Below are 27,162 nucleotides of genomic sequence, written 5' to 3'. Positions count from 1 at the left end.
GCAGACATAAACAAAATAAATGGTGTATAAGAGATGATTCCTTCATTAGATGCTACCGAGATTGCTTACAGAGAGAGTTGAAAGCTTAAAGGCACAAAAATTACCAAAGAGATGAGCTGTGGATAAGTAGAGATAACCAGGCGCGTTGTTGGCCGGAAAACCGGTGCAGGGCATCTGGATGGGTGGGCTCAAGGTGACCCACAGCAGCGCTACATCATCAGAGAGGGGATCACATTGGAAAAAAACACTTTCTAAAAAGTAAATGAAATAAGAGTTTGAGAATAGTATTAGGAGCAGGTGTTCCAACAGTTTCCGGACAAGCATACTTGGAATGAGCCCCTAAGGGTCCACAAATTCGATATTTCCTAAACTGGGTATATTCTGAAAAAGGTCCAAGATATTTGATGAATTAAGAACAATTGCATTTTTGTTTCTTAAAACAAATTCTAGCCTCATTTGTCCAAATACTCCAGGCTGTTTGTAATTATCCCTATCATTCCCCACTTATTTGTTTAACTTACAGTTATTTCTATTCAATTCTAACCATGGCTCATTATGAACTTGTTGGTTAACATTGCCCTCAATCTTTTTGTGTATGGTTTGTGGATTATTTAAAATAGTTGCCATATTAATGACTTCCTCTAGTAACAATGAAGTATCTAGAATATGCAAACTACCAGCACCCTTTGGCATCTCTACATCGTCATGGGTTGACAGATCATCCAATATCAAGTGCTTCTCCACAGGACCAGTTTTCTGTAAAAAAAAAAAAAGGGGGGGCAATATAGTGCCCTTTTTATATCCTTGGACAACAACAAGGAAAGTATTTAGTGAATTCTTTTTTTTCTTCTTCTTCTTTGGTTTTGGCACTTCCTCCATCACCACAATCACAATACACGTGTCTTCTTGGATTTTCAGATCTGTTTCTTTCCTTGGATCCCCCAAGAACTTTCGGGACCCTCAAATTTTTTCAGCTTTTTGCTCCATGTTTTTGGGGTTGCTCAGACATGAGTTTGTTTGTTGATCTACTTGAGGTTCGTCCTCTCTCCTTATTGTAAGGAAGGCGTGGTATCAACAGTAAGACAGAAACAAGTGACCACAATTCAAGGGTGTTTATTGAACTAAAAAAGTGTTTGAAAAACGCCTATCTTATCCTAAATCTACAGATGGGAGCAAGCTATGACCATCAAATAATAATAACGCAGTTCTAGTAGTGTCTTGACAAAATAAAAGGGCCTATACTAATACACCTATTGCCAATCCTTACCTCTAAATGCAAATAGTGTGGGAAACAATGTTCTGAAAAGGAAAGAAGTGTTCACAAAATGATATGTGAGGATGTTCAGTCTGATGGCCTCCCTAACCCATGTTTTGAGCATGGGACAATGTGGTACAGTCGAGCTTAGCACAGTCTCTGGCTTCTCTAGCATGAGGATACAGTTCAGTCATTAGCATCAGGGCCTTCCGTGCTCAAATCTCTTTGACTTTCAAAGTCTCTTCATTCAGAAGGCCTAATGTGACAAACAAACGATAAAGTTATTTTCCACTTTCAGATTTTCACAAGTACTCAATTTCTTAGGCGATTCACTATTCACCTCAGATCCCCCTGAGCCGGGCTCAGATCCTCTCAACACAATGTTCGTAAATTATTTATGCATCCAATTTCTTGTAGGATATTCTTTCTTGGCTGACTCACTGTTCATCCCAGATCCCCCTCAGCTGGGCTCAGATCTCAGACCCCCCTCATTCGGGCTCAGATTGCGGATCCCCCTCAGTTGGGCTCAGATCCCTTTTAAAACAATGTTGAACTTTTTTTAACACACTGTTCAATTAGTCTCCCTCAGCCGGGCTCGGACCAATTTCATATACCTTATTTATCAACTATCGTAAGTGCACAGGGTTTTTGCTTGACCCATTTCAGAACCACTTCGATTTCACAATTCTTTATCACTCTTCACATTTGCCACCTAACAGCGACTTTCGAATGAGCACCCAAGTTGTGCTGGACCACTCTGTCTACGGTATTGTATCTTTGCTTCAAAGTTCAATCAATCATCTGCTGTTTAATTGTGTTTGCGTTGCTTGCCACATACGCTTCATACACTGTTCTCTTCAGTTAGTTTTCACTATACAATGTTGCCGCTTGCAACCTTGGCTTCAACACAGACCGGTCTGGTATCAGTCTTCCCAACTCACTGGCTGTGCTGACTTCACTGGCGCTGATTTGTTGTAGGAACTAAGGACAGTACCATGGCAGCAAACGATTCTCCCCACCTTGACTATCGACATGGGAACGCCCCTGGTACCTCCGACACACAATGCAGGATTCTTCAGCCTTGAATCCGAGTCTTACGTTTCCTATTCTCGAAGGTTCGTGAAAGTAATGGTCCTTCCGTGAAAAGGTCAGTGGCACTTCCCTCCCTGCAATCCTCTCCGTTTTTGCCATCTTTCACCTTGCATTAAACGGCCATCTTGGAACTGCTGCTTCCTCATGTGCTTTGCCTTGCTCAGAGTGTGCTTTCATGCTCCGCCTTTTACCTGTGTGGGGAAGTGTAATGGAAGTCAGGTGTGTGTAATGGTCAGCAGTAATTGCCTGACCCTGCCTGACCATTGTATTGGGGCATGTCAGGTATATGTCTCGGGTGTTAGTTCATTTTCTCTTGTAGTGAGCTGTCCGTGAGGAAATGTTTGTGTTGGGAAAGGGGGGGGAAGATTTGAGTTCCTAAGTATCTTACTTGGTAGAATGGATTAAAGGTGTTACAGAGAAGGGGATATGCGTTTCACCATCCGGTGTCCCACTTCCACTCCCCGAAGACCCCTCACCCAGGTGATCTTCCCACACTAGTCCACCCCCAGGAACTGGATCCAAAATTGATGGTTGTGTCCTGACAAATTCCCGGGGGACTAGCAGGTGAGACACCTTCAGGTTTCTCACATTAACAATGTATGAGCAAGCCGCTCACTATCTTCCGTTTCTATTGAAATAACTTGCAGGGATTTTCCCATAGCACTAGGCTCTTCCCTGTCACTTTGGTGAAATCTTTTTGATCACTTTTCAACTTATTACTTTGCGAGTTGTCCATAACCTCCAATGAAATATCCACGTGGTCCATTTTGTTGTAATCAACGCCACTTTCCCTATTTCCTCCTCTCCTTATTTAGCCATTATATACCTTTCTAGAAAGCTTAGTTGGCTATTTGCTTATCTGATGGCAACCTCAGTATCTCTCGTGTCATGGCTAATATTTTGATAAAGATGCATAAAGGAGTTCATGCCAAAATGTAAAGCTGAAATTGTACTTTTCCATAGTTGGCCCTGCCGCTGTCGTTCATTCCTTTCTCTCAAGGTCTTAATTTTCTTCAAACCTACTATACATTCATTCATCCATGCATTGATTTATCAGCATTGCATCCTTAAACATGTCTGATAAATCCTGCAAATAATTTGATACATTTTGATTCAGCTCCATATTAGCCACAGGTGAGTGCAAGGAAGATGTAAGCGCGCATACAGAGGTTTCTCCTTCATTTCCCCTTCATTTGACAAAACCGTCAGGTCAGGTGACTCCATTTCTAGATTGTGTAGAGGTGCGTTGATTTCTTGTTCCTGCGCTCTATCAAAGAAGCTGGTAATTTTTGGTGTCCCATTAATCCTAACAATATTTGAGAGGGACCTACTCCTTCCAAGACCAGATGCTTGATTTTTAAGTGTTTGTTGGTAAGGTAATTTGGGGGAGGGTAGGGTATGATGCGTACTAGTCTGATGAATCTCATTGTCTCTCGATGAGTTCCCCCATGGCATATCGTTCTTCCTACTCGCCTTGTGAGTTATGCTCACCCACTTCCTCGCTACAACTATGCTTAGCAGTGCAATTTGTGCGTGCTTTGTGATGCGTGGCAGAATTTCTAGTGTCCAACTCTTCCTCCAAGATGCTGCCAATAGGGATAATGGACTTGAGTAGTTTTCACAGCAAACCTCCAACACGCGACATCAGCATGATTTCTTCCACTTTGCCAAAGAGTCTGATCTCAGCCACAACACTGCCACAACTGTTCTTAGCTGTGCACTTCGCGCACACTTTGCACTGCCCAGTGGATTTCATAGTGTCCACCTCTTCCTCCTGCGATGCTGTCAACAGGGAGGAGGGACCTGAAGTAGTTTTCACAGCAAACCTCCAGCACAGGGCACCGGCACATTTCTTTCTGCTTCACCAAAGGGTTGCATCTCATCCCCAACACTGCCACAACTGCACTTCGGTACCAAGAGTCAGGAAACACTAAAACATGTGTTGAATGTCTGCAGTCTGGTAGCTAATTTCTGGTCTGGGGTATGGCCTTACATATGTGATATCAGTAATGTGAAAATTCCCTTTCCTTACTTTCTCTCATTGATGGTAGAAATCTTTTCTCCTGTATACATAATCCTGAGTTCAAGAGGCTTTTTAATTTGCTGACAGCCCTGGGAATTAAGATCATAACAATCCATTCGAACGAGGCTAGTAAATTATACTTTGATCATTGGTGGAACGTAAATTGTTTGACACATGGCCTTAATGTTACCATATCCAGAAGTGGCCCGATTAAATTGACTGTGTGAGGTCCATAAACCCCCATGAAAGGAAATGGAAATTGTTCTTGGAACTGTGTACTCAACCTATATCAATTAATCTCTACAATGTTCTTATATTTATATATTTACATTTGGTCAATTTATTTATGAATACATTATTTTTTAGTGGATATTTTTGCATGGCCAAGAAAACACACATTTACTGACACCAGTATAAAGTGTGATGAATCTGATGGTGTCATCACTCCTTTCCCAGCAGTGACCTCTCCCCATTTAACATCACTCAATGTCCGTGGACTGATCATTTTCTCATCCTTTTTTTTCTAATTTCTTTGGCTTCCTATAAAAAGGTCAGCGTGCAACCACGTTTAGAAATCAGAACAAGAAATCATGAATAGAGTTTCAAGCTCAGATTTTTCTGACCTTTTATTCTCACTGATGCCTCATGCCTTGGCGCTTCTTGACACTGAAGAATTGGTGCAGGACTATGCCAATATGACAGCTTTAGCTATTAACAAGTTGGCAGCCATTACTATCTCGTCAAGAAATTAAAAAACAAAATTGCAGGGAGTTTGTGGTTTTCTATTGATATTATTAAGCATAGAAAACAAAAAAGACCAGCTGAAAAACAATGGAGGAAGGATCCATGTCCCAAATCTCTTGCTTCTTATAGTTCAGCAGCTGCTGCCTAGAAAAAGGCTATCATGGCTGCAAAAAAGGAAAACTATGTTAATAGAATTAACAATGCTAAATCAGACAAAAAAGAATTGTACTCCATTCCGTGTGAATTGGATGGTAAAACAAACTCTACCAACAAATTCCCTCTTAGTAATTCTTGGTGTCAAGAAATCCAAGACAGTTTTCCGGCAACAAAAAACGAATCCAGTAATCCACCATCGCCAGCCAATAGACTGGCCATAGTGCATAGAACTGAGAGCATTTCTAAGAATATGGGTCCAATAACTATTCTCATTGACTCTGTTCCAGAATTCAGACTGGGCTTGGTTACTCAAAAGTCCCTGACTGATATTGTGAATGGGCTTAAACCCACTACATGTGCTGGTGATATATGTGGTGCGATAATTTCAAGGACTCTATCACTCTAACACATGCCTCTCTCCATTAATTACTAGAATTGTCAACTCATTTATAACTAACTTGTGTGTCCCTTTAGTCTTAAAGACGTCTGGATCACCCCAAACTACTTTTTTTAAATTTATTATTTGGTTGGCTGAAAATATCGACCTTTCAAATTAACATATCACATAATACATAATTCAGTAAAATAAAAAGATTTTGATTAAAAAATCATAATAGCTAAAACTCTTTTTGACAGCTTAGATATGATGTCAGAACAATTCACTCAAAATGATGGCCCATCAGATGTATTAAACAGACAAATCCACTTCATAGAGACTTAGATCTCACCCTGCAAGACATCATACAATTATACATACAATTGAGAGTACAGTTGGAAACCAACAATTTGCGCTTTCTACGGACGCAATGATACGCAAAATAGCACAACTCTGCTGAAATAAAAACAGACCAGGTTATGCTATTGCTGTGAACTCATAGCAGTTAGACATTTAGTTGCGATGGAAAAATTGCATTGAGAAAATGTACTATGGCAATTTTGACGGTAAGCTTGGAATTGGAAAATAAAAGCTGCCATATGGTTTTAGAGTCTAAGGATTGGTAAATACACATCACATTTCTGAAGTAAAGTTGTTGTTTCCTTGCCAAAGCTGGGCAATCTACAAGTAGGTGCTGCAAAGATTTGTGTTGCAAATGATCAGCACAAAATCGACAAAAATTTTGGTTACATGGAATCTGACCCCTCTTTGCCAGCACAGCGGTTGTTGGCCATAGGTTAAGCATGAAACGTATGTATTTATAACGGATGTACGGGGCTGGACATTTTACTAAGTAATCTTCCATACTACGAAATCTTTTGTGGCCAAAAGGCGCCTTATTAAAATCTTGTAGAGGGACACAGTTGCTGATCTAATCAAATTCAGAAAGTTTGTTTTTTGCTCGCAGAGGATTAGGCAATAGAAGATATAGGGTTATAGAGGCATCAGATAGAGCATCCAGTACACAAGTCCTCCATGCGCTGGGAAAATTATGGTCAGATTCCAGGAGATAGTAAGCAACAACACTCAAGATATTGTTTGAGCTAAATCCTAGGAGACATTTGCGTAACAATGTGGACATTTTCCATAGCACATGTACATATAAAGAAAGGGAACCCAATTCATGACGTATAATAGGGAGAGGCGAGCAATTTTGAAGTTTTAGAACTTGCCTCCAGAAACGCACTTCCAAAAGATCCCAAAACCTTTGTGCGCGTGGAATTCTGGCTTCAATCCCATATAATGGAATTGGTACAACTTTTTGTTGGAAAAATATCATCACACGTTTGCATGAACATTTGCCATATTTATACATTAGAATCTTGGCCTGTGAGGTCAGTGTTGACAATTTTAACTCTAAGGACTGGTCAAAAATGTCATCTGACAATGAGTTTGTAAAAGGTTTTCCCAGATATTTATACTGCGTGATCACTTTAAGTTCAGCACGTTGTAACACCCTCTTGTATTTGGAACAAGTTGTTTTTGTTGAGGAGCTGTTGCAAACAACTCTTTGTGTCTTATCTGTGTTTATAAGCATGTTGTTGTCACAAGTATACTTGTCCAAACCATCCAGAGGATTTTGAAGCCCTTTAGGGGTCTGGGATAGTAGGACGAGATCATCCGCATATAGGAGCCATATTATGCGTTGCAGACCTAATTTTGGGGCATCAGACATGATAGCAGTAAAGGTTTCAACCATATCAAGAATAAACAGGTTAAATAAAATGGAGGCCAAAATGCACCGCTGTTTGAGGCCACGTTTGGTCGAAAAGCTGGAGGACAGAAGCCCCTCTAAGGAAAGCCCCACCTGCATGGTCGTGTTTGTGTGCAGCAATTTAATTAGTGTCAAGAGTGATCCGGGACATTTGTAGCGTGAAAGTTTTTCAAACAATAAAAGGCGATCAATAGAGTCAAAGACCACTCGCAAGTCCACAAAAGCTAAATAAAGTGGCTGTTTCCGAGTGGCATAGGACGATTTGATCATGTACAATGCACTGAGATTGAGTGAGGTCCCTAGTCCGGCTACAAATCCGGATTGAAATGGATCTCCCAGATTCATAGCTAAAGACCATTTATTGAGGTCACGTAGGATGATACGAGAGAAGATCTTGCACAGGGCGTCCAATAAAGCTAATGGACGATAACTGGCCGGTTTGCATCGGTCACCTATTTTGTAAATAGGAAGAACTATTGAGTGCTTCCATGATTGAGGTACCCACTGAGAGGAGTTTACATGGTGAAAGATATTATACAACACTTCAGCCCAGATTTCTGGATGTTGTTTAAAATGATAATTTGAAAGAACATCCGGTCCCAGGGCGCGAGACCAACTTGCTTTATGAATGAAAAATAGAACATCTTCCTTATCAAATAACAACTGAAATCGTGAATCGGCTGAAGTGTAAGATGAGTACTTTTCAAGATCAGGGGGAGCATACAGGTGAGAGTAATAGGAGATCCATTCATGTTCTAGGGCTCCTTGTGATTGCAAAGCAATCTGTGAACCTGTCATTCTATTATTGATAACTGGCCAGATTTCGGCAGCATTTTTAGTCTGAAATACACTTAGCATTTTCGCTCCATCAAATGGTATAAGAGAGACTTTTCGCTGCGGAGCCAGTTTTTGTACCAAGTTTTTAACTGTATCAAAACAGCACCCCGAGAACCATCAACCAGTTTAAGAGCTTCATGTTTTTGACATCGGTATAATGTTTTTCGTTCTTTTAGTTCTTGATTGTTTGCATGCAATCTAGGAATAGTTTTTGAATGTAAATACATATTGGGTTGGAAGAGCTGTATTAGATCAGAGTATGCGACTTCATGAGCAGTTTCACCACTAATTTCCCTTGCAATTTCTGATGCTAAATGATTGCTAAAATGAAGCAGGGAGATCTCTGATCAACGAAGTCGATTGCAGATAGATTTGACTGTCAGAGAGCCCATAGGATAATGCTGAGAACTGAATGTGTGCGAGTTTTGAGCAATCCATGTCATTTGAAGCATGTTGGTCACTCAGGTCTGTTGGCAGTACCCGAAAGTCAGTGACCTGCGTATCAAGAATGGGATCAATATAAATGAAGTCAATGATTTCTTGACTCTTTCCCCTGTGCCAGGTAGGATGTGGAGGTATGTCAGCTTTAAAAGAGCCATTAAGCATCTGAAGACTTTGCGTTTTAACAAAGTGATGCCATTTGGCCAATCTTCCTACAGAATGGGTGAGATTTGGTCTAAGGCAATGCAAATTCAGATCCCCCACAATTATTGTCATTGAAACACTTGGGTCCAAGGATATGCGATCCATCATGGCATTAAGATCTTTGAGAAATCGTTCATCGGAAATCCCTAAAGTATTCCAATAAACGTTCACCAGCGTGTAGGTTGTCCCGTAAAGATGGAGTTTAATCATCTGGATGAAAGCATTTGAGGATACCAACGGCTCAGTCGAGATATATGTTTGTTTTTTAACAGCAATTAATAGACCTGAGGATGGACGATCTTGCAACGCTTTAGATGCCAAGTTCAAGTGTACATCATGATTATCCCAAATGGGGACCGAGGTGAGCCACGTCTCCTGGAGAAAAATCACATCATAATGATGGAGCTCCAAAGAGCAATTATTTAACAGATGTTTGAAGCCCCTGGAGTTCCAGCTGAGTAACAAAACTAAGCTAGCTCAATCTTCAGAATCGAATTATCGCTGGACTCCAGAACACTTACACACACATTGTGAGGCGACCTGTGTGACAGAATTTTGACCTGATTTAGATACTGGAATTTTAGCAGGAGTTGGCAAGAGATTGGTTGGCCCAGAATTCGCCGTGGTAGAAAGCGTAGAGCCGGCCAATAAAATAAAGCCCATGGAATAAAGTTGGGACTTGGCAAGCCATATGGTGTTTTGTACTAGTCGAGCCTTCATCCAAATCTCGACAGAGGATAGCTTGTTTTCTTGCGTGAATTCGACAAGTTCAATATCTGAGGAAACAATATCTTCAAGTGCTGGGACATCAGAGAAGATTTCCATGACAGATTGCCAATTCAGATCGTACTGAGTGAATGGCAACGGTCTGCAAAATAGCAACAAGGAGAAGGGAGCTGGTCGTTTAGTGGGACGAATGGGTTGGTTGCTAGACAAAGAGGACAAAGGTGGGTTTCTAATACTACTTTATATGCTGAGGCTATGGGAAGTTGCAGACAGATTACTAATGTTCATTACTTGTTAAAAATTCTAAATAAAGTTGCTTACTTACAGCTTCAAGAGCATGTGTAAAAGAATAATTTGCTTGGTACACCTCAGTCTGGCTACCATTCGATGCATGGGACGGAAAAAGCAATGTTGGGCCAGCGAACGAATTTGGCGGAAATGGTCAACAATGGTAAGGTTGCACTCCTTATGTTGCTTGACTTTTTCACCGCATTTGACTTGGTGGACCGTGCTTTATTGCTAGAAAGGCTGTGCAACATAGTTAACTGCTCTGAGCCAACCATCAAATGGTTTGCCTAATTTCTAGGCCCCAGATCAGCAAGAGTAGCAATTAGTGGTTTTCAAGCCCATCCAGAGCTACTTTCATATGGCGTCCCACAGAGCGCCTGTCGGTCACACTTGTTATTCAATGCGTACATGAGCCCTCTATTTGACCAGCTGGACAGCGTCAGAATCAAATACACCAACTATGCCGACGATACCCAGCTGGTCTTTGAGCTCTCTGGTGACTTTGAGACGGATTCCATTCTCATTAAAGACACCTATATTATGATCAAGGATTGGATGTCAGTGAACTCATTGGCACTGAATAAAGAAAAGACAGAGGTTGTGATTGTAAGTTCTACTCAAAGGATGAAAATGTTAGATTCAAGATATAGCCATTTCACAATATCTGGACGTGTTATCCCAGGAAGTCCCTTTGTGAAAACATTAGGCATTATTTTGGATTCTGGAGTGACATGAAGTGACATGAAAACTGTTGTTTAGGTATACCAGAGAGGACCTGGGTTCATGCCACGCATTCACCGTTCAGAGCACCCAGAGCCGAACAAACCCTCCCCCGGTATACAGACGGAGGACTCAGCTACGGGCAAGTTAGAACGGTCCTTTATTTTCCATAACAGACAGGGATCATACAGGAAACACAGAATTCTCCAGCAATCACAGCTCCTGAGCCCATGTCAGGGACTTTTGTCGAGGTCTGATGTAAAAAATCAGGGCTCTTCCCCAAAAACCAAAGAGCATGCATGATTGGGTGGTTGGAGTGGAATTGCTTATAGCCAGCACATAAAGATGTTAGTTAACTGTCCCTTTCATGTCAGGTGGCTTGCCGGTACCTTCCCCAGAACCTATCTATGACATTGTTGCAGGGTCGCAGGATTACCATTGGCCCTTGCCCTTTGCCATGCACTCCTGGATTTGTGTTCCTGATTTGGCTGGAGCTGTGTAGAGGAGGTCCCAGACGTGGCCTGCACCCCTACCCCTCATTTCGAGGTACCAGGAGAGTACTCTACAAGGTATGTGGCGTATGAGGAACAAATGAACCAACAAAGAGCTGCACTGGGGCTCTGCCCAGTGTACATCAGAAGATCCATACCTGTTGAAGCGCCCATAACCAGACAACCCTGGGCAGCATGGTACCCTATCAGACAGCCGTACCAGCTGCTGATACGAAACGAAGAGTACCTACAGACGGTCCATGAAGAGACCCAAAGAGCCCTAATGGAAGGCCAGTGGAAATGACACAAGGGCCGGGACAGACTCGTGAATGAACAAAAACGACTATCGAAGGCAAGCACGCCAGTGCGAGTAGCTACGAAAATAAATGTAATGGACACGGAGAAGAGACAATGTTAAAACGTAAGGAAACGTTGCTACGAGACAAGATGGAAGCAACCAACCAGTTAAACGTGTGTAAATAGGCTCGGAACGCAAGAGGCTAAAGAAAACGATACTGCTTGCAATGCTTTGTAGAAGATTAGAGCGGCACGCGCCAACCATATATCTACCTCAATAAGGCACCTTGTACAAGTGCGACTCCATTTTGTAAAGTAGAAATATACCCAGGCTGCCAGAGGCCTAACAGGCCAAGTTTCGTAACCCAGCCAGAGGCAAGAGAAGGAGCGGAATCCAAACTCAACAAAGAGCGGCTCATGCCTAGGAAATCGCGGTCAACCAGAGAAAGGGAGGAGAGCGTCAGCTAACAAGACTCAAACTTCAGAGCATACCAGCCTGCCCCATGAAGGTAAAGATAAGGGGGGCCCATGCAGGTGGTGAGGCGGAAACAGAATTAAATACACTAAAGGCTGGAAACTGAAGCAGATTCATGGTGAACTAGCACGTGATCAGCCAGGCGCGAAGAGGTACCACCGCCTGATGTCACCCAGAACCCGAGGATGCCATAACTTTTCCTGATAAGAGGCTACAATTTCGAGGCCATACCCAGCCAACTAATTGACACATAGCCCAAGATACTGATTGATGGAAGGGAGGCAGGGTGAAACTTGGGACACCAGGCACCTGGGTGTCCATTCTGCATGCTGCTAATTAAAAGTGGAGATTTATGTCTAGGGGTGTAACCTGCCCAATCACAATGGACCTAGTTATCCGGGGTCCTATATATCATAGAACCAATGAGGGTTCGTACTTGCAGTGACGTCTATCACGTGTGATGTAGAGGGAGGGGTGCAGACGCCCACCCGATAAGAGTTATCCAATCCGCATGTTCCATTATCATATACAGATATAGCACCTATACTTAAGTTACCTTTCCTAACCAATTATCTCGCATGACGGGTTTTGTAGAATTATTCATCAATGATGACGAGATTAGTGCATAAAAGTTACTGTTCACCTGAAGTTCGAGGAAGTCGGAGTGAGACAGGTGGTCACAACAATGCTGATTCCTAACTGCTTCCCTGTTTGATGTACTTGTCATTAAGCGGACTTCCCTTTGCCAAACTACTGAGTCCTCATTATTGAGTCGTGTTGGAGTAGGTGAATCCTGCACCCCCATCCCTCACATGGTGCAGCTATCTTGTCTTACAAGTACTAGAGGGTGAGCACTGACCTATGGGCCCGTTGGTGGTCATCTCGCCCTCCTGTACACTTGGTAGCAGAGGATGGTTTCGGCCATCGATTGTGGATTAATGATTAATATAGTTATAAGACACCTATAGACCGACGGCACAAAGTAACGCTAGGCCTTCGGCAATATCACAAGTCCTTTCGCCATCCCGGCTGAGTAGGCTGAGAAGCTTCCCGTGGACAATGACAGAGTAAGTCCATAAAAATCTGCAGTGGGTCTGAAGGAACCCGCCTTTCCAAGCATAACCCTTCTCATTCCCACGGGCAGCCAATCGGACGAAAAACCGCAAGAGGCTGAAGAGGAAGGGGCGGTGATTCCGAAGCTCCAGAGAGGAAAAGATGCGGTCGGTAAGTGAAAAAACAAACTCGTTACTTTGGCAAATGTCTTGTAGGCATTAGAACAAGCAAGGGAAAGGTAACAGGGGGGGGGCTGATAAAAATAAAATAGTCAAAAGTAGAGAAGACTGTATATATATATAAGGGGTTAATAACTCGAGTATATTAGAGAAAAACGTAAAGATACCGGGGAGCACCCAAGAGAAAAACGTAAGGTTACCGGGGGGGCACCCGAGAGAAAAACGTAAGGATACTGGGGGGCACCCGAGAGATAAACGTAAGGATTTGCCTTGTTCCTGCGCTTTAATACAGCAGTAAGAAGAAACGTGAACTCATAGCCCATATAATAAGGGACAATTAGACTACGATGACGTTTAAAGATGCATTAAAGGAGTTTGTTTAAACTCCATGACGAGGTATTGATTAGAAGGCAGGTATATGTATGACCGCTGGTGTCCGTCTAGTCTGTCAAGTGTCTGTCCTATGTGTTCCATTGTGTGTTGAATGTAAGAGAACCGTATTGTTGATTGTTTGAGACTAAAGTAATTTTACGCGATTCTGTGAAGAAGAAGGAATCGGCAATGAATTGATGGTTTTGAGTTAATTGATAGTATACATTTTGGCAGGAAAAGATTGGATTGGAGCTTGTGTATCTGGTGCTCGCTCATACTAGTAGAAGGATAACAAACTGTATAAATATTGTTGGTAACGGAATTAAAATGGAGGAGGTCACCCCACTTGCGCATCTATGCAAGCAACTACCTAAGCATGCACCTAAATTTAAAAAGTATAGCACAGAGTGGGTTAAGGGTACCGCCCATCAGATGTGTATGCCTTGACCACAGAATGGGTCCCTATCAAAAGCCGTCTTACAACACATGACGACTTATCTATATGCCACATATACAGGCAAGAAGCTAGAGAAACGTCTTGCTGTTCTAGAGCTCTGGAAGCTGTTTGAGCAGGCGAAGGAGGAAGAGCCTCCTGCAGATTGGTTATTAAAAGTATGCACAGAGGGGGGTGAGACGCCTACCACACCACCAGCCCCGCTTGAGCCAGCCATCGAGGGTAGTAAGACAGAGGGGCTCTACCCGCTAAGAGAACAAAAGGCAGCCACGGGGTATAGCAACCCCGCGTGTGAGTCGCCTACGTATAGTAGCAACGATAATAAAGAAAAGGACCAGCAAACTAATCTTGCCTCCGCAGTCCCGAGGGACAAGGAGAGACACAATGACGAAGGAAAGGATCAGGCACAGAGTTGTGCATCTTTCGTTAGGGAGAGAGAGGGAAAGAAACGAAAGGAAATGAAGGTAGAACTGATGAGATAACATTCGCAAAAGACGAATGAATGGGAGGGCAGATATTGCTATAATTGGATGGAAAAGGAAGTGATGATGAAAGGCAAAGAGAGAGGTCTGATGAGACGCTGAGGAGAGAGAGAGAAAAGGAAAAGGAAATAAGGGATGAAAGGACAAGAAGGAAGGATAGGCTGAAGCGAGAACAACTATATCGCGAAGAGCAAGAGAAACAGCTCGATCGCAAACAGAAGGCAGCCTACGACCAGTACAAACAGGATAAGAAAAGGTTGGAAGAAGAGCAAAGAGTACGTGAGAGGAGAGTGACGAGAAGAGAAGTTGAGGAAATTAGAAGGGCAAAGGAACGTAGAAACGAAAGGATGAGGGAAGTAGACAAGGCTAGAGAAGAAGCGAGGAAGCACAAGGGAATAGATGAGGAAGCAGAACGTAAGCACAGACAGAGGGCACGATATCTTGAATATTTGGAGCGGGAAGTTAAAAAACCCAATCCTGTTGTAGAATGGGAAGAAATAGAAGAATTCTTTCCTGCACATAACTCGGTACTAGGTACGAGTGGGACAAATATTGAGGATTACTTCGACACCAGAAGCATCGGGGAAACGATTGATAAGGTATACGATGAGATGGGGCTAGAACAGAGATCCCATGGGGGAAGGGAAGACGAGCGCCTGGAGAGCACTTAACTATATGACACAGAGGATGTCACCCGAAGTAGTGGGAACAGGGAACTGTCCCTAGACAGACTGGTGATTGGGCAGGATGAATGAGATGCAAGGAGTTGTGTAAACTGGGAGTATTCAGAATCTGACTCCAGTGGGGAAACGGAGGATGAGGCCCACAAGGAAGGGAGACGGTGCGAAAAACGGCTCCCAGGGGACCGAGGGGTACGATGGTCAGACGCTAGCGAGTCCGCAAGTAGGACACCGAAGTCTGCCGGCCAGTCCGGCCGACATGAAGGAACACCCCACGGTCAGAGGGGGGCGTCAGCACCTGCCTACGCAGATAGATTAAGGGTATTGCCAGGAAGATGGCAAGGTGGAAATGCCACCCCAGCGATAGACAGGAGAGCTATGGGGAAAGAAAAGGAAGACTGCGCATTCCAATTTCCGCTACTAGAAAAGGGGGGAGCAAGACCACAATATATTCCATGGCCACACATGGGCCGAGAGAACCTAAAAAATAAGCTTCCAATGCTGACATCGGGTGTGCCGGGAAGTGGATACATGAGTTAGAGAAAATGACGGGGGTGACACCTTAGCTATAGGGGACATTAAGGGCCTCCTAATTGCCATACTTGGTGAAAGAGCAGACGATGTATGGAAACGGGCAGGCTACCCTAGGGTAACCCTAATTACCACCTCCCATGATGGAGCACCATTCAATAATTGTAGGGCAACAGTGTGGAAAGCGCTGCGAACGCTATATCCAGACACTTCCAATATGGGAGCTATAATGACTCAAAAAATGAAAGAGTCAGATGATCCGTTGATTTACATCCAGAATTTTCAAGACGCATGGGTGCTTGAAACGCATGTGTCTTGGACGAAATCTATCCCTGTATTCTACCACATATTATGCCAAGGATTGCACGAACCAGTGCAAAAACAGCTCAAGAAATTGGTAGGAGTAGAAGCCAAACCATGGGCTGAAATACAGTTGACAAATGCACATTACTGTAGATTGTTACAAGAAAAGAATCGGAAAAAGGAGGCAACTCGTAAGGGTGAGGAGGCGAAGCTGGTGAAAAAGAAACTCTCAAGGTATGCTCTTGAGGGAGCCATGCTGACAAGCCCAGTTGAACCGCACGCACAGCAAGTGACTAACCCATCGCTGAATAATCAGGCTAGAGCGGGATTTTACCCGAGAGGAAGGGGTTTCGGAGGAAGAGGATGGCAGAGTAATTGGGGTGGGATTCAAGGTAATCAAGGTGGCTTTCAGAACGTACAGATGGGCAGTCCAGCTATGCTAGATGGACAGATGGCCCAACCATTGCCAGTGTGTTGGCTGTGTGGAATGACAGGACATGTGGCGCGCATGTTCGGAAGCCAAGGCATGTGGCAAAATGGCCAAGGAATGGGGGCAGGCATGGTGAATCAGCCAGCCATCCCGCAACAGGGCGGTGCACAAAATCACACAGTGCAGCAGCAGGCGCCAGGCTTGCAACAAGGTGTGCAGCAAGTGGTTCAACCCACGCACATGGGAAACTTACCGCAGGGACAATCCCAGCAGGCACCACCGCAAATGTTGCAGGGCACTATTTCCGGAGGGGGAGTCAACCCTGGAAATGGGGGAAATCAGCAAGTATACAGCGGGCCGAACTTATATATGAAATAGGACAGCTCACGGGGGACTCTGATGTGTTCTATCCTATCAGTGACACCAGACCGTAATAGGGAACCTAGGGTGAATGTCGTCATAGGGGGTAAAGAATATTCCTTTTTTAGTTGACACAAGTGCGACGCGCTCGTGGATACGAGAAGGCAAGTTTTCCTTTTCCGGCGAAGCCATAGATAATCAGAGTTTCACGGGAGCTCACAGTAGAATTCCCTTTACAGACACACTCCCAGTCTCCGTGGGAGAGCACGAAATGAATGTAACCTTATTATATTCACGTCAGACCCCAGTAAACATCCTGGGTCGGGACTTAATGACTAAATTGAATATGACAATCTCGTTTACAGAGAATGGTATGGTATGCTCCACTTCAGGAATGCATTATTCAAACGTGTGCGAAATGATCAGAGCATACTCTGGACGTATAGCCACGAGAGCTATACCATTGGAGCCAGAACTCTTTGCATATGGTATGCGGGTGCTCATGGCGGGATTGCCAGGCCTCGCAGATAAAGCTATGAGGACACCTGATGAGTTTCTATTCAGACCCAGAATACCTATGCACGAAGAGGAGGGACAAGTATTTCCCTTAATGATACAATCTGCCGCAGTACGAGGGAAAGTGGTATTGGTCGATGGATATGACAACGAAGGCAGACAATGGTGTGTGATTATCGCCATCGAAGAAGGGTATCGAGTGACTGACGTCACCGATGACGATCTGTTCGAAGAACACCCTGACCTAGAAGAGACAAGGGTGGAAGTGAGTCTCATATTTTGGGTCAAAATGATCAAAAGGAAGGTGCCACAGAGAATGATGTTGGCGCTGATCCGTCCAGAATACTTTGATGATGACATAGCCCAAGTGCCTGTCGCAGTATGGACTACAGAGCCCTACGACGTAGGCCTCCTGAAGGGGGCAGGTGAAGTGAAAATTAAACTGAAACCAGGAGCACTTTTACCAAGAGCACGACAATATCCTATGTCCAGAGAGGCAGATGAAGGGATCGCGAAGACAATTTCCGCCATGATGGAGCAGGGCATCCTAGTGACGTCAGAATCACCTTGCAACACAGTGATTTCCCTGTCAAGAAATCAAAGGGAGGGTCTTGACATTTAATCCAAGATTTAAGAGCATTGAACAATATAGTTGAAGCCGAGTTCCCTCTAGTCCCTAATCCATCCAAAATTCTATGCAACATGCCCACTGAGGCAAAATATTTCACAGTGATTGACTTGTAAAATGCGTTTTTCTCAATCCCGTTGCACCGTGACTCACAAGACCTGACGTCATTCACTTTCAGGCAAATGTGCCTGAAAAGCATGAGGCTGCCACAGGGATACTGTGAGTCTCCATCCATTTTCAACAGAGTCCTGCAGATGGACCTAAGCAATATTGCAGTAAACAGTGTTGTTTTGCAGTACGTGGATGACATTGTAATCTGCAGCGTCACTGAGTAACAATGCAGGCGCGACTCTGTCCAGCTATTGACTATCCTCGCTGAGAAAGGATATAAAGTTGACAAGGAAAACCTACAATACTGTCAGCAAGTGGTGTTGTACATAGGACACCTGATCTCACACGAAGGGAAAAAGGTAACCCCAGAAAGGGCTGAAGCTATCATGAACATGGCTAAACCGCACACGATAAAACAAATGCAAAGCTTCTTAGGCCTGTGCAATTATGTCAGAGCATGGGTCTTCGACTACAGCTCGTATACCAAGCCCTTGCTTCAGGCCCTAAAGAAGGCCCAGGCGACAAGGGAAAAAATCAAATGGACTGTGGCAATGGAAAAAGGGGTTTGCAGAACTCAAGGGGGCGATTTGTAAGGCCCCAGTTCTCAGAATTCCTAATTATGCAGAGGAATTCTACCTGTTCTCACACACCGATGGTAATCCTATGACGGCAGTGCTCGCGCAGCGAACCTCACTGGGGTACAAGCCACTAGCATATTACAGCAGGAGTTTGGACCCAGCCATGAAGGGCCACTTCCCATGTGAACAAATTTCTAGCTGCTGCCGCGTTTGTCATTGAAAAGGCATCATCCATTGTGATGGGGTGCTCCATGACATTGTACGTCGAGCACTCGTTATTCGCCATATTAGAGAAGCCAAAGGGCACGCTGACATCTCAGAGAGCATCTGCATATGAAGTGATTATCTCTAACCCATCGATCAAAATAGTGCGATGTAAGACTGTGAACCCAGCTACGTTCATAGCTGAGGCGGTCACAGAGGGAGAACCCATACATGACTGCGCAAATTATGAGGAATTCTATGATGAAATCCCCAGGGTAAAGGAAAACGCCCTGGCAGGTGGTGAGATTGTGTTTATTGACGGCTCATCAAGAATTGACCAAGAAGATGGACAAAGATACACAGGCATGGCCGTGATAAAACACCTAGTGAACAGAGAGTTCCAGGTACTCGTCAGCGCACGAATACCATCTCACTATTCTGCACAAGCTACAGAACTATTGGCGCTGATACTCGCCATTGAGAATCATGCAGACCAGGAAGTAACGGGGTACAGTGACTCTGCCTATGTGACATCTACCGTGCATGCAGGCTTAGCACACTGGAAAAGGAGGGGATACCTCCGAGCGGATGGCACGCCAGTGCAACATGCAGCCTTATTTGACAGGTTGATAAAAGCACTACAACTCCCAGTGGGCATAGCGGTCGTGAAATGCGCCGCCCACATCCAAGGGACGGATTTCATGTCACGTGGAAATCATGAAGCGGACATGGAAGCCAAGCGCATGGCATCCAAGAATGAAACAATCATGGACGTGGAGGTGGCACGTACCCATGAGCTTATGATGGTAGCACGAGCCACTCCCGAAGCATATAATGGGGCAGACTCAGCTAATGGAGCTACAAGGGGAGGCACCTCAGGAGGAGTAAAATTTGTGGAAGCGTCGAGGGTGTTCATTAAACCCCTCTGACGGGTAGTGGAGGCAAGACAGTACTGGTAAACCAGTAATGCCTGTCGCCCTACTGAAAGTAGCATTGGAGCAATTACACTACCCTATACATATGTCAAAAGAAAATCTCGCTGCAACGCTCCCAGAAAACTGGTTTACACCGAATTTATCAGAGCATGTTGCGTTCTTCATGGTGAACTGCATAATCTGCCAGCAGTAAAAAAAGTAAAAGAGGAGTTATCCCCCGGCCAAATGGGCCATTCCAGCACTTGCATATTGATTACGTCGACATGATTCAAGTGTGCAACGGGTACAGGTATTTAATTGTGGTGGTGTGTCCATTCTCTAGATGGATAGAAGCAGGTCCCTGTGCACACCCAGACTCTACCTGTGCTGCCAACAAATTTCTAGTGAGGAAAGTGTTCACAAGGTGGGGGGTGTGCGAGGTAATGAGGTCAGTCAACGGGGCTCATTTTTGTTAATGCAGTTTTTGAGCAGATCAGCTTGTTGCTTGGTATAAGGCACAAGTTCTCGTCGGCGTATCACCCGGAGGGGAATGGCATATGTGAACGGCTCAACTGCTTGTTAAAGGAGAGGATAGCCAAGCTGAAATTCACATTAAAAAAGGGATGGTTGCACTGTCTACCACTGGCATTGTATGCACTTCGGAACCAACCAGGCTTCCGACCATCATCTCACGCCGTCACAGAGAGAAGGATGAGGACCCCTCTTACCCCCCGAGATAGAGATAGATGTAATGCCCAGCCAACCAGTGAGGTCTTGGGGAAAGAGATGCAGGAGTACTTGAATTGTATGACATCCAGCGTCTCTGTCATTTCAGGCCAGCTGCAGCGACGGCGAAAAGGGTGCAGCACAGTACAAAATACAAAAGGAAGTGCTGAAACAGACGCCGCGCAAGGGTTATGCGCGCCTCTCATCTTCCCTGGGGACGCTGTTCTCATAAGGAACTTTACAAGGAAGAAGTGGGATAAGCCACGATTCAATGGCCCTTTCATCGTAGAGGACTGCTCTCCTTCAGCCGTCAAAGTCCAGGGCAGAAGGGCATGGCTCTTCCTGAATGACATTAAACCTTTTATAGGAGAAAGCCCTCCAGCTGCATCCAACCACAAAGAAACAACAGACAACGGGGAAGAACCTCAGCACGTGCAGACAAGATCCATGGTGAGGAAGAAGGACAAATGAGCAGCAAAACAATGACAAAAGAACTCTGTTTCAATTTGTGACTTTTTAAAATAAGAACATTTCCCCAAACCAGAGAAAGGTGATAAGGAACAATAATACGGACACTCTGTGCACCACAGTTGCAGGATAAAGAAGAGATCTACATACAAAAAGCCACACCAACGCTGACGAAATGAACTCTTGAAATAACGTCATGCTCAAGTAGTGTAAAGAATCAAGACTCTGATAGACTGAAAAAAAAGAAAGACATTTCTTGAGAGCATAACACAGCGTCCTGAAAGCAACCAGTGTCGAGACTTTCTTCACAGAACTTATGGTATCTCCCAGCAGAGACCTCAAGTGGAATGTGCTAACCTACTTTCAACTGATGGTAATATCATATCCGTCACTCATAGGGAGAGAAACCAGTGTCACAGACTTTATTCAAGACCCTGCAAACAAGAAAATAATCTGGCAACTACTGACTGTCATCACGGAAGCCTTCGCCAAGCTGCCTGAGCACAGTGAAAAAGACACAAATGCTTCCACCGCCAGTAGACATTGACGAACTCACATTTACTTAGTTCTTTCAAATAATCGAGAAATGCCCAGGACTCATCGGGAGAACAACTGACACACGTACTTTCATCAGAGACCCAAGAAACCTAGCTCAGTTGAACCAACTGTGGACTAAGCTAAATCACCATGTGGCAGTCCACGCAACAGGAAGGTGCAGAGACTGTGCGAATCAAAAGAAAAGCTCATGACCAGGACCCAGCTAAACAGGACAGATGTCCCTATCATCCGAGGACACCCGGCTGGCGCACAAAGTCCTGCTTAGACTAGTCACAGACTATCCGGAAATGGTGGGGAGGCATGCAGATGTTGACGTCATCACCTTCCTTAGAGATCCAGCCAAAGCCCCACACATGGGCACACTCCTCCACAGCATAATGCTCCAGGTGGAGCTATCTAACTTCCAGCGAGAATATCTAAGGAGGTTCCAGTGAGACTTACTGCCGTGGGACAGATCGAGGAAACAGAGAGACAGTACTTATCTTTACGCCGTAGGACATATCGTGGAGACAGAGAGACAGTGCTTTATCTTTTCGTCGTGGAACAAATCGAGGACAGAGACACAGTTCTTCAATTTTCCGCCACAAGACAGATCGAGGAGAGCAGAGACAAAAACTACACCATCCTATTTTTTCGTTTTGCTTTTTCCCCTATTTTTCCTTATTTTTATTTTTAATTTTTTCATGTTCACTTTTATTTTTATTTTTATTTTTACTACATTTTATTTTTGTGTGATTTTTAGCAGTTCCATCTTTTCATTCCTTCGCATGGAACAGGTTCCAGCATGTCCTCAGGACCAAGGCAAATTCGAGAAATGCACTGGGTTTTTACCTACAGTACATATGCATTATGAACGTGATGTACCAAAGTTGCTAGTCTAACCCTTTTCCATAATCTAGCACAGGAACTGTACTACATACCCAGAGATTACTGACAGCACCCGCAAGAGGGGGGAACACACGAAAAGCACTTGTCACTTTAGTAGTAATAAACTCATGAGCTACGAGATCAGAGCAAGAAGAGGAATAAATAACTGACTATGGACCTGTTTGAAATGGGGGCACAGAACAGTAACCTGGTTTTACCACCAGCACAGGGGTGCCCCCGCTTCCCTGGAAGGAAATGCTGCCAGATGTCCTACAAGTCTATTATGTGTATATGCGTAGTAATTATCATTGTCTTTCTGTCGTTGACAATCAGAACTGCTTTCTTTATTGGTGCATGACGTGTCCCAAACTCAGTGCACCCACCTGATAATGAACGTCTGGGGCCTAAGAAAGCACCCAGACTCTATATAGTGATCCCAGTCCCCAGAAAAGCTGATGGTAAAACAAACGAGTTAAAACTAAATGTAATTAGCAGTGATTCATACACACTTGAGGTAATGAATGAAGAAAAAGGCTGGAGACAGGGTCAGCACGGAGTGAATGAAAATGTAGCACTGACCACTGCACACACACGCACACTGAACACACACAAACAAGGGCAAGTGTCAATGGCAACAGGGCCTCAAACAAGGGCAACAGAGAAAGGGAAACTGCCTACAGAACGAACAGCTGCAGAAAATAGTGGAAGTAACCAAGAGGAGCCAAGTGAGAAACCAAAGGGAGAGGGCATAGCAAAATCCCTCAGAAGAACAGAAGTAGCCACAAAGGAACTCACAGAGAAAACACAAATACTGATAGATTACTTGTTCCCATTCATAGTCAGAGCAAAGAAACTGCACGAGGAACTGAGAAATAGAACTATAGAGACTATAACAGTAAGCACGCCAGCTCAGACGCAAGGAACAAGCACCAGACCTATGACACGACCATACATTGGGGAGTTGGTGAGCCAAAGGCAGTTAGAGAACCTCTATGGAAGATTACAAGAGGAAAGGAAAAGAAACGAAAAACCTTCTCCTACCACTGCGATACAGCCAAGGCAGCCCGCCCTACCAAGACGCACAGAGTGGATAAGCAGCACAGATGCTTTTAAAGACATAGTAATAGCAAACTACAGAAGAAAGCTGAGAATTAAGAGAAGCCTGCATGAAGATAACAATGAGCTCAACGATTACCTGGACAGCACAGCCCACCTCGGAAACAACATATGGTACCAGCACATGAAGGAATTAGGACTAAGACAGTCAGGAGGAGAATGCTTTGTCTGTTCAGTCCTACCATATAGCATGGGAAAATCCAAGATCTTCGTGGCTGTAGAAATTGATGTACCCACCCACAGCACACTGTATATCACATGTAGCAATGTGCAACACCAGAGGACAATTTATGGGAAGAGATGCCTCGTTGATATGGGCCAACAAAAAGGATTACCCAGATGAAGGTGGGTACGTCCAGGACATTAAAACAAGAAACAGGGTGCACACAAGGAATCACGTGATCAGATACGAGAATCCTGGCGTCAAAGGATCAGGAACACGTTGGGTAATAAACCCAAGATTGAACTTTCAAGGAAAAACTGCAGAAGAGGCTCAGACCTGGAAGAACAGAGGCCAAATGCAGATTTGGGGAACAGCGGTCTCCCCAGATGGATAGGAAGGAGGAGTAGTAATCTGCTGAGCTTGGATGGTCTTTGGAGCCTGCCAAGAAGCAATAGAGAATTTGCAGAGGTTGTGCAAACCTCTGTGGCCAAAACTGGTAAAGCTGCTAACATCAGTTGAAGACAGAGGAGGACCCCTGCAGATAGTACCACTGGAAAGCCCAAAACTATGCTTCCAAAATAATGGCACAAGGAAGATGGGAGAGAATGTAAACTGCGGATGAATCTTTGAAGCCCCAGGAATGACACAAGGAAGCGCAGTTATTATGGACCATTACTGGGCGTGTGGATCCAAGGCATACATAAGACTATCGAAAAACTGGGGAGGCATATACACACTGGTGAATGTCCACGTTCCCGCGCTAGTGATCCCTAAGAATGACCTGAAGTTGGACAGTTTCCCGAAAGCAGATGCTCATCTAAGGAGAAGGGGATCTGTGGAATTGGTATCCAGAATGAAGAGAGAAAATTACTTTTCTACCAAATCAGAATAGGCATTCCATGCAATCCCATACGAACACAGGTTGCTCAGCCTCACCTCAACAGTGTTCACCACAATGCTCTTGCCACACATCCAAATTGGAGTGAATGCTAAATGGTTGCAGATAACCAGATGGGAGTTATTGCAGACCATCAATGCCACTATAAAAGGATTTAACGCGATGAAAGAAGAGCTGAGAGCAATCAGACTGATGACCCTCCAGAACAGATATGTGCTTGACATGATCACAGCAATGGATGGAGGTGTTTTTGCAAAAATCAGAGAATCATGTTGCACATTTGTGCCATCGCACGATGAAGAGAACGGAACCTTAACAAAAGCCATAAGTAGGTTGATAACCTTGAAAAACCAGATGATCGATGAAAGTGATGTAGCGGATGATGACAGCTGGTTTGGGGACCTATTCTCGTGGGTCCCACAATGGATGGCAGATATATTCAAGTTTCTGGGAGCACTATTAGCAATGGTACTGCTAGGATCCTGTGTTATCAAGATAATCATTGCACAGTCCCAGAAAACTGCGAAGGAAGCCATAGGGATGAAATTAATGGCTGATGTCGAACAAGGGTCGAAGCCCAGAGACCTGACTGATGAAGAAATCAGAGACTTTGTGAAGGCCACCAAATTTGCGCCAGAAGGAACAAAGTTCACATATCCTAAGAAACGAAGAAGGTATGAAGGAAAATGGATCTACTGCAGCCAAAATGGACAATGTCAGCTAATGACCTGGCACAAAGATGAGCATGTGAAAACAACATGGAGTTTGAAAGGAGTGATAAAAATATGGACCCCCGAAGACTCACACATTCACACCATCATGTACAAACCCTGAAGACGATGAACATGACACAGAAGAACCAAAGGAGATCGCAGAAGTGGTCGATGAACAGACCAGAGGGGGGAGTGTAGAGGAGATCCCAGACATGGCCTGGACCCCTACCCCTCATTTCGAGGTACCAGGAGAGTACTCACCAAGGTATGTGACGTATGAGGAACAAATGAACCAACAAAGAGCTGCACTGGGGCTCTGCCCAGTGTACATCAGAAGATCCATACCGGTTGAAGCGCCCATGACCAGACAACCCTGAGCAGCACGGTACCCTATCAGACAGCCATACCAGCTGCTGATACGAAATGAAGAGTACCTACAGCCGGTCCATGAAGAGACCCAAAGAGCCCTAATGGAAGGCCAGTGGAAATGACACAAGGGCCGGGACAGACTCGTGAATGAACAAAACCGTCTATCGAAGGCAAGCACGCCAGTGCGAATAGCTACGAAAATAAATGTAATGGACACAGAGAAGAGACAATATTAAAACGTAAGGAAACGTTGCTACGAGACAAGATGGAAGCAACCGACCAGTTAAACGTGTGTAAATAGGCTTGGAACGCAAGAGGCTAAAGAAAACGATACTGCTTACAATGCTTTGTAGAAGATTAGAGCGGCAAGCGCCAACCATATATCTACCTCAATAAGGCACCTTGTACAAGTGCGACTCCATTTTGTAAAGCAGAAATATACCCAGGTTGCCAGAGGCCTAACAGGCCATGTTTCGTAACCCAGCAAGAGGCAAGAGAAGGAGCAGAATCGAAACTCAACAAAGAGCAGCTCATGCCTAGGAAATCGAGGTCAGCCAGAGAAAGGGAGGGGAGCGTCAGCTAACAAGACTCAAACTTCAGAGTTTACTAGCTGCCCCATGAAGGTCAAGATAAGGGGGGCCCATGCAGGTGGCGAGGCCAAAACAGAATTAAATACACCAAAGGCTGGAAACTGAAACAGATTCATGGTGAACTAGCACATGATCAGCCAGGCGCGAAGAGGTACCACCGCCTGAACGTTTTCAGCGTTCCATGCACCTTCAAAAGGTGATGAGAAAGACTTTGGGCCTCATCACGACTTTGACGGTAACCCTTAAATCCGGAGACAGCACTATTACCGCCGGATTTAAGGGTCCGCCAAATCAGGACTTCGGTGGATTTCGCCCCAGCTTTTAGCTGGGGGGAAATCTGCCAAAAATTCGTGCTCATATCGCCGGCGGGAAATCCGCCGGCGGTATTAGCGCAAAATTTCCCCATTGAGCCCAATGGGGAATGGGGCATTCCCGAATGAGCTCAATGGGGAATGGGGATTAACATTACCGCCAAACTTGTAATCCGGCGCTATTAGCGCCGGGGAGTTCGGCGGTAGGGCTAATACCGCCGGCGGTAATAGCGCCAGTGTTACTGCCCTAGTCGTGATGAGGCCCTATGTGTCCCCATTTTTGCCATCAGTATTACGACTTTGCCTTAGAGAGTGACTGCCTGGTTGCAATGTTGAAAACAACACATGTATCACTTTGTGTCTGCTTCGCTGGGAACTGCTCCACCACGAGTAAATGGCCATTTTCGGCTCGGCTGCACCACATAGGGGAATGAGTGATTGAACTTTCAAAGCAAGGTATTATACTTTTCACAGAGTGGTCCAGCACCATGTGGGTGCTCAATCGAAGGTCTCTGTAAGGTATTCAGCTGAGAAGGGGCAAAAGTGTAAGTGAGAAAAAAAAGGTTATATCAAGAAGAGAACAAGTAATTGGGAATCGAAGTGGTCCTGCGACGGGTTGAGCAAAATCCCACACAGTCGAAAGACTTCAATTTTTGAAGTAACGAAAGCTTGGAAAAGTATATAAAGTT

The 27,162-nt window shown here is 44.5% G+C and overlaps 1 long non-coding RNA gene across 1 annotated transcript in view; it reads right to left on the bottom strand.

The window, feature by feature from the left end:
- LOC138513024 (uncharacterized) overlaps window positions 1–27,162 on the bottom strand; it is a 130,331-nt gene that overhangs the window by 235 nt on the left and 102,934 nt on the right. The window contains exon 2 of the long non-coding RNA XR_011281654.1: window positions 105–251. This is a non-coding gene — a long non-coding RNA (uncharacterized lncRNA). The remainder of the gene's footprint in view (window positions 1–104; window positions 252–27,162) is intronic.

Source organism: Ambystoma mexicanum, chromosome 12 (assembly GCF_040938575.1).
Source record: "Ambystoma mexicanum isolate Mex_15411 chromosome 12, UKY_AmexF1_1, whole genome shotgun sequence".
Lineage (NCBI taxonomy): Eukaryota > Metazoa > Chordata > Amphibia > Caudata > Ambystomatidae > Ambystoma > Ambystoma mexicanum.
The sequence above is the reverse complement of the archived record's forward strand: the minus strand, read 5'-3'. Positions and strand labels throughout refer to the sequence as shown.